This window comes from Podarcis pityusensis (assembly GCF_964106645.2).
Source record: "Podarcis pityusensis genome assembly, chromosome: 6".
Lineage (NCBI taxonomy): Eukaryota > Metazoa > Chordata > Lepidosauria > Squamata > Lacertidae > Podarcis > Podarcis pityusensis.
The window spans coordinates 82,425,803-82,431,802 of NC_138030.1; the positions used below are offsets into that span (position 1 = coordinate 82,425,803).

Genomic DNA, 6,000 nt, shown 5'->3' on the forward strand with positions numbered 1-6,000 from the left:
TGGGTTAGCGGAGTCTGTAACCTGAAGCGTCTGTAACCCGAGGTACCACTCTGTGTGTGTGTGTGTATGTGTGTGTGTGTGTGTGTGTGTGTATGCATATATATGCAAGCTCTACAATTCATCCTTCTAATACTCCCCCCATCTTAACTTGTTTGAAAGCACCCTCTCCTTCCTAGCTGTTCACATTGCATAGTATCTTAGCATTACATTCAGCACAATGCAATTGTTATCAGTCTGGTATAATGGGATCCTCCCATCTCCAGTATTGCAGAAACAGAAGACCGGAAGAGAAAGGAAATGGGGGGGAAAGAAAAAAAATCAAGCAAGGCTAAGCCTCAGCAGAACCTAAGTGTGTGTATATGTGTGTGGAGATTATGGTGTTGAAGCCCAACTATACTGAGTGAACCTGAGTGAAGCACTCAAAGATGAGATGAGACCTTTATGACATGTTGGAACAGGTCAGCACCAGAACCTTTCTAATATGACAGGTCAGCACCAGAACCTTTCCTGGAGGAAATGTAACTGATGTCCCCACAAGTTGGTTTTGCTTCCACTGCCACACAAGACACTCAAGCTATGAGGGCCCATTCCATATCAGCATGTTGCAGTTTCACCATCTGCTGTGCTACCTGCATAAGGCCCTCTCAGTCTCTTATCAAGTATGTTTCCTTCATTGTTACGTTCAGGTTGCACAAAGACGGACTTTTCTGTTGCCATCATCCATTTTTGGTTTATCATGTCTGATCTGAGACTTTCTGCATTCATTGGTTCCTTGGGCCTAGCAGAGGTTGATGAACATAATAAGAAAAGATACATATATTTGCAAAAGCATATTGATACTATCAGGTTAGAAATAGGAGATCCATGACTTCTGATAAAACTCGTGGCTACAGAGTGCTTCTTCTTAACGCCCCTGTTAAATACAAAGTAAACAGTGAGAAGAGAAAGTTGTATGCATCTTATCTGCAGATAATAATAATAATAATAATAATAATAATAATAATAAATTTTGTTTATACCCCCACCCTGCCCAGGCAAGACCGGGCTCAGGGCGGCTAACAAATATAAAAACAATTGATTAGATACCTCATGGTCTGCAACAAAATACAGTACTGCTAAATATTTATGGTATTAGGTTGGTTCCATATGCAAACACCAGTAGAAACATGGATAATCTGTGGCACTCCAGAAATTGTTACACTCCATCAGCCTCAGACAGCATAACCAGTGCTCTGGAGGGTCACAGAGTCCTAAACCCTGCACTAGTCTGAGCCTGTTCACACATTACATTAAATGGTAGTTTAACGGCGCTGCAATATTTCTCTGGGGCCTATGAGTGTGTGACGATACAAAGCTGATAATGGCCGGAAAGGCAGAGGCATCAAATATCTCAGGAGCTATCCTGTGTATTCATGGAGATGCATGGGTTTTGAGGGGCAGACTTCTAAATACCGCCTTCGTTTTGTATGGTTGCATGTAGTAGGTGAGAATTGCTTCAGGCAGGGAAGATTTTGCAAATTAACATAGCATTTGCATATTTTCCACTCAGGCCCAGTATACACAGATGACAGAGACAGGCAAAGGTGGACAGGGGGGGAAATACTTTTTTAAAAGTTTACTGGAAACTTTTGACCTTAGGACTCAATACCAGTATAGCAGGTCTCATTAGTGATACCATCACTGTTACCTTATTTCCCTTTAATATTTTTAAAGAGAAGAATTATAGGGAGAATGAGACTGCAAGTGAGAAAGAGGCAGCGGCGGAGTGTGACTCCAACATACGCAGGGCGGGAGGGGGCTAGCACCTCCCCCTGCAAGGGGGCGGGGCAAACGAGGGTGGGGCAAAACGGCCTTGGTCCAGTATATCTGAAGGAGCATCTCCACCCCCATCGTTCTACCCAGACACTGAGGTCCTGCACCGAGGGCCTTCTGGTGGTTCCCTCACTGCGAGAAGCCAAGTTACAGGGAACCAGGTAGAGGGCCTTCTCGGTTGTGGTGCCCTCCCTGTGGAACGCCCTCCCATCAGATGTCAAAGAGAACAACAACTACCAGACTTTTAGAAGACATCTGAAGGCAGCCCTGTTTAGGGAAGCTTTTAATGTTTGATGCATTACAGTATTTTAATATTTTGTTGGAAGCCTCCCAGAGTGGCTGGGGAAGCCCAGCCAGATGGGCGGGGTATAAATAAATTATTATTATTATTATTATTATTATTATTATTATTATTATTATTACAACAAAGGCATTGTGCAGCCAACCCCCACTGCCACTGACCCCAGCCCGAGTGGAGGTTGTTGCCCCCTTCTGGCACACCCCTCCCCAGATCTGAGCCTTGCAAAGCTGCTCGGTGTGGGGACGTGGCGTAAACAAAAGTCACCTGGCTCAGTTGCTTTGCTTGTGTTTTGAAAGACACTCGCTGCTGCAGGCCACCTGTTTGTGTGTGTTGTGTTTTCCTGTGGAAGGTTCCACTTTTAGTTCACCCCCACCCCATATCTCCAGTGGGATGGAGTCAGGCTTCGCCCCCCCTCCCCACGGCTCCCCAAGCCGGTGACAGCCACTCCCAGTTCAGGGCGGTAGTGCCAGGAGGCGGGTGCACAGTGAGCTCAGAACTGAGCACTGGCACCGGGGAAGCAGTTGGCCATTTTGTCACCCCCCTCATTGATGACACCCGGGGCGGACCCCACACCTCACACACCCCTTCCTATGCCACTGAAAAGAGGCAGAGTATGAGGGGCAGAAAGGAAGAAGATCAGAAACAAAGAGAAAAGGAAATATTGATTATATGCAATGACAAATTAAAATTTGGTCTTATTTGAAAGCAGGGGCTAAATCTGACAAGGTTGAAGGTGACTGGTAATCACAAAATCAACCTATTTTGAATATACTTCCTTTCCTAAGGGCACTAAAAACCACAGTTACTGGGGGTGGGGGAAAACAACCACAATTTATGTATGGTAAATTCTCTACCCTTGTGATTGAGTTTCAATATATGTACCTTTATCACACAGAGAGGATACTCCAGGTTGCCTTCTGTGCAAAGCGCTCTGAAGGGAGGGGAGGACGGTTGTGGTATATAACCCGATTTACAGGAAAATTCAGCTGTGTCGCCAGATGCTGCATATATTTTTTGATTTCTTCTCCACTTTAGCTGGATATTATAATGATCCATATCTTCTGTAGTTATTATACATGGTTCTGCAGAAAGGCACAGGTCATTTCAGCTTTTAAAGATGAACTTGAGAGTGATACAAGAGCCACACTGCTTAAACTGTCAGCTTTCTATGAAACCTATTTGAAATAAATACATAATACAAAATTTTAAAAAATGAAGCTGCCTGATACTGTCTATGGCAACTGGTGGTGTCTCTATGAAGTCTGAGGCAGAGAGGTTTCCCCATATCTGCTCCCTGAAATCTTTTTTACTTGAAGATGCTAGGGGCTGAATTTTGGTCCTTCGGCATGAAAGCTCTAGTCCTTTCCCAGAGTTATAGTCTTCATTTATCAGGTCGATCATACACTTCCATGGGACTTGAGCTGGGGATTTTTTACACTGAAAGCAAGAATTAGATCAACATGTGGACTTTCTTGCCTATAGAAGGAAGGCAACTTGCTATCTATGCTCTAAGCACTAAGTTCAACATGGCCTCCAAAACTGGTGAATAGGATTGTTCCTAAAATACTGACTTTGCACATTTATTAGAAAGTGTAACCACATATATATGAATCAGAAGGCTTGATGAGTCTCCCTCTTCCACAATGCCATTGGTTAAATAGTTGATAGTTTATAATGTTCAAAAACATTCCAGCTGCTTTGCCTGAAAGGTACTGTTTGTGGGACATTCTTGAGATACTTATAATCGGTTGAGCTGCTGAAACAAGAGCAGAAAGTCTGTTGGAAAAATACCTTGGCTCACCCTGCCAAATAGGAGGACCACCAATGAGGTGGCTGCGATACCAGTTTGTAGCAATAAAGTTCACTCTAAAACATCCAGATGTTGTTGGGTGACAACTACCATCTTCCCTTGACCACTGGCCATGCTGGCTGGGGATAATTAGAGCAGAAGTCAAACAAAATCTAGAATGCACCAGGTTGAGGGAGCCTGCTTTAGGATCAACCCAACATCAGGATGCTGTTACAAACTTAACATGTACACTTTTCTAGGTGTATCGTTCAACAGAACAAGAATATAAAAGGTTATAGACTTCCCTCATACCTAGGCATACTGGTGCTTCCATCCAATTGCCGTTGTTGCAACTCACCACTGAAGAGCCTTTCATTACATAAAGGCGTTGGCATCTGTATTCCACTGTTGCACCCGACGCATATTGTATCAGGGGTGTGTTGATAATATCTCCATTTTCAATAGGAGGAGGCCGACCACATCCTTCTCCAGAACCTGCAATGATGCATTAGATTATGCATACATTGATGACAAAAATTGCTGTGTGCACTTAGATCCCAGCACACTTACTGAGGGAGGAACCTGATGGCAGATCCATATGCCTACCAACCCACTGCCTGAGCGAAGGATTTGTGAGGAATCCACAGGAATCCCAAGGATTGACCACTTAGAAGTAACTGCACATGGTTTTGGCTACCATACAAAAGCAGCTGTCTGGGGCAGTGCTGGATAAAACCCTGCAGAGGTCCCTAGGCAGTCGAAATCTCAGGGCTCCCCTCACAAATTATCTCTTAATACATTTTTTATTTTACCAATCAACAATTTTAATAAACCAATTATGATCCATTGTTGTGGGGCCCCTAAAAGGCATGATGCCTACTCTGCCTATTTGGTAATCCAACCCTGGTTTTGGGTCCTGCTTGTGGAAACCCATACAATGATTTCTGCCAGTGCAGCAGGACTTTCACCCATCTCCTACCCCTGTGCCATTGGCTCTGGAGGGAGTCAGGGAAATCCCTCAGAACAGCACATGGGGAAGATGAGAGGCAAGATGACTTCATCAACTGAGCAGACATGCTTGCACTGATAGAACATTTGGAAAAGCGTTACCGTATTTTTCGCTCTATAAGACGCACTTTTCCCCTCCTAAAAAGTAAGGGGAAATGTGTGTGCGTCTTATGGAGCGAATGCAGGCTGAGCGGCTATCCCAAAGCCAGAACAACTTCTAGCTTCTGGCTTAGCCACGCAAAGCCTCCGCAGGGCACAGGGAGCCTTCATCCCCGTGCCCTGCGGAGGCTTTGAGGGGCTATCTCTGGCTTTTGCAGGAAGTGGGGGAAGGGACAGAGTGCACAGTTCTGTCCCTCCCCCCACCTCCCAGAAAAGCCCTCAAGTGCGGCGCTCCTCGTGGCTCGTGAAAGGGAGAGCTAAGCAGAGCCTGGGAGGCATACAGCACTCTCTTTAAAGAATTTTTTTTCTTGCATTCCCCCTCTAAAAACTAGGTGCATCTTATGGAGCGAAAAATAAGGTATGTTGAATTCCTCCCACAACAAATAACTTAACATCCATTTCCCCATGTACTCCCCCCCCCCCGTCTCTTGACAAATAACTTACCACTTTGGAAGTATAGGAGAAATGGAGCAAAACAGATCAGCCAGATCTTCATGGCACTTTGGGGAAAGTATAGCTGCTGGTACCACAAAAGCTTCCCTTTCAACAACCTAAATACTGGAAACCGTCTTGCTGCAAGGATCTTTCTGCTTTTATAATATAAGCGATGACTCCTATGGTATAGTTCCTTTTATTTTTACGTGGTAAAGGAGGAACGACCAGAATCCCACCCAATGAGAAGGGATTGCAAAAGTTCTGTGAACAGCAATTGCAAGAATTTGAGGGAGGAGCTATTTTGGCAGCAGTATCTTGCTGCCAATTGGTCTGGAAAAAGTCAACAAGACTGCCTGGCCTGTTCTGGACAACCTTTGGGTTGAGGATTATAGGCAGCATTTGGTGGAATAAGTTCATGAGCAGAGCAACTTCCACTTCTGCAATGGGACTTTCCTTCCCCTCTTTCAACCCTGCACTGTCCCCGAATCTGGGTTTG

The 6,000-nt window shown here is 44.8% G+C and overlaps 1 long non-coding RNA gene across 1 annotated transcript; it reads right to left on the reverse strand.

Moving 5' to 3' along the window:
- Positions 1 to 4: 4 nt before the first annotated feature.
- LOC308479898 lies at positions 5 to 5,757 on the reverse strand. Its single transcript, XR_013987884.1, has 4 exons — positions 5,514 to 5,757; positions 4,215 to 4,397; positions 2,996 to 3,195; positions 5 to 913 (listed from the first exon to the last, which is right to left on the reverse strand). It is a non-coding gene; the product is annotated as an uncharacterized lncRNA (long non-coding RNA).
- Positions 5,758 to 6,000: the final 243 nt, after the last annotated feature.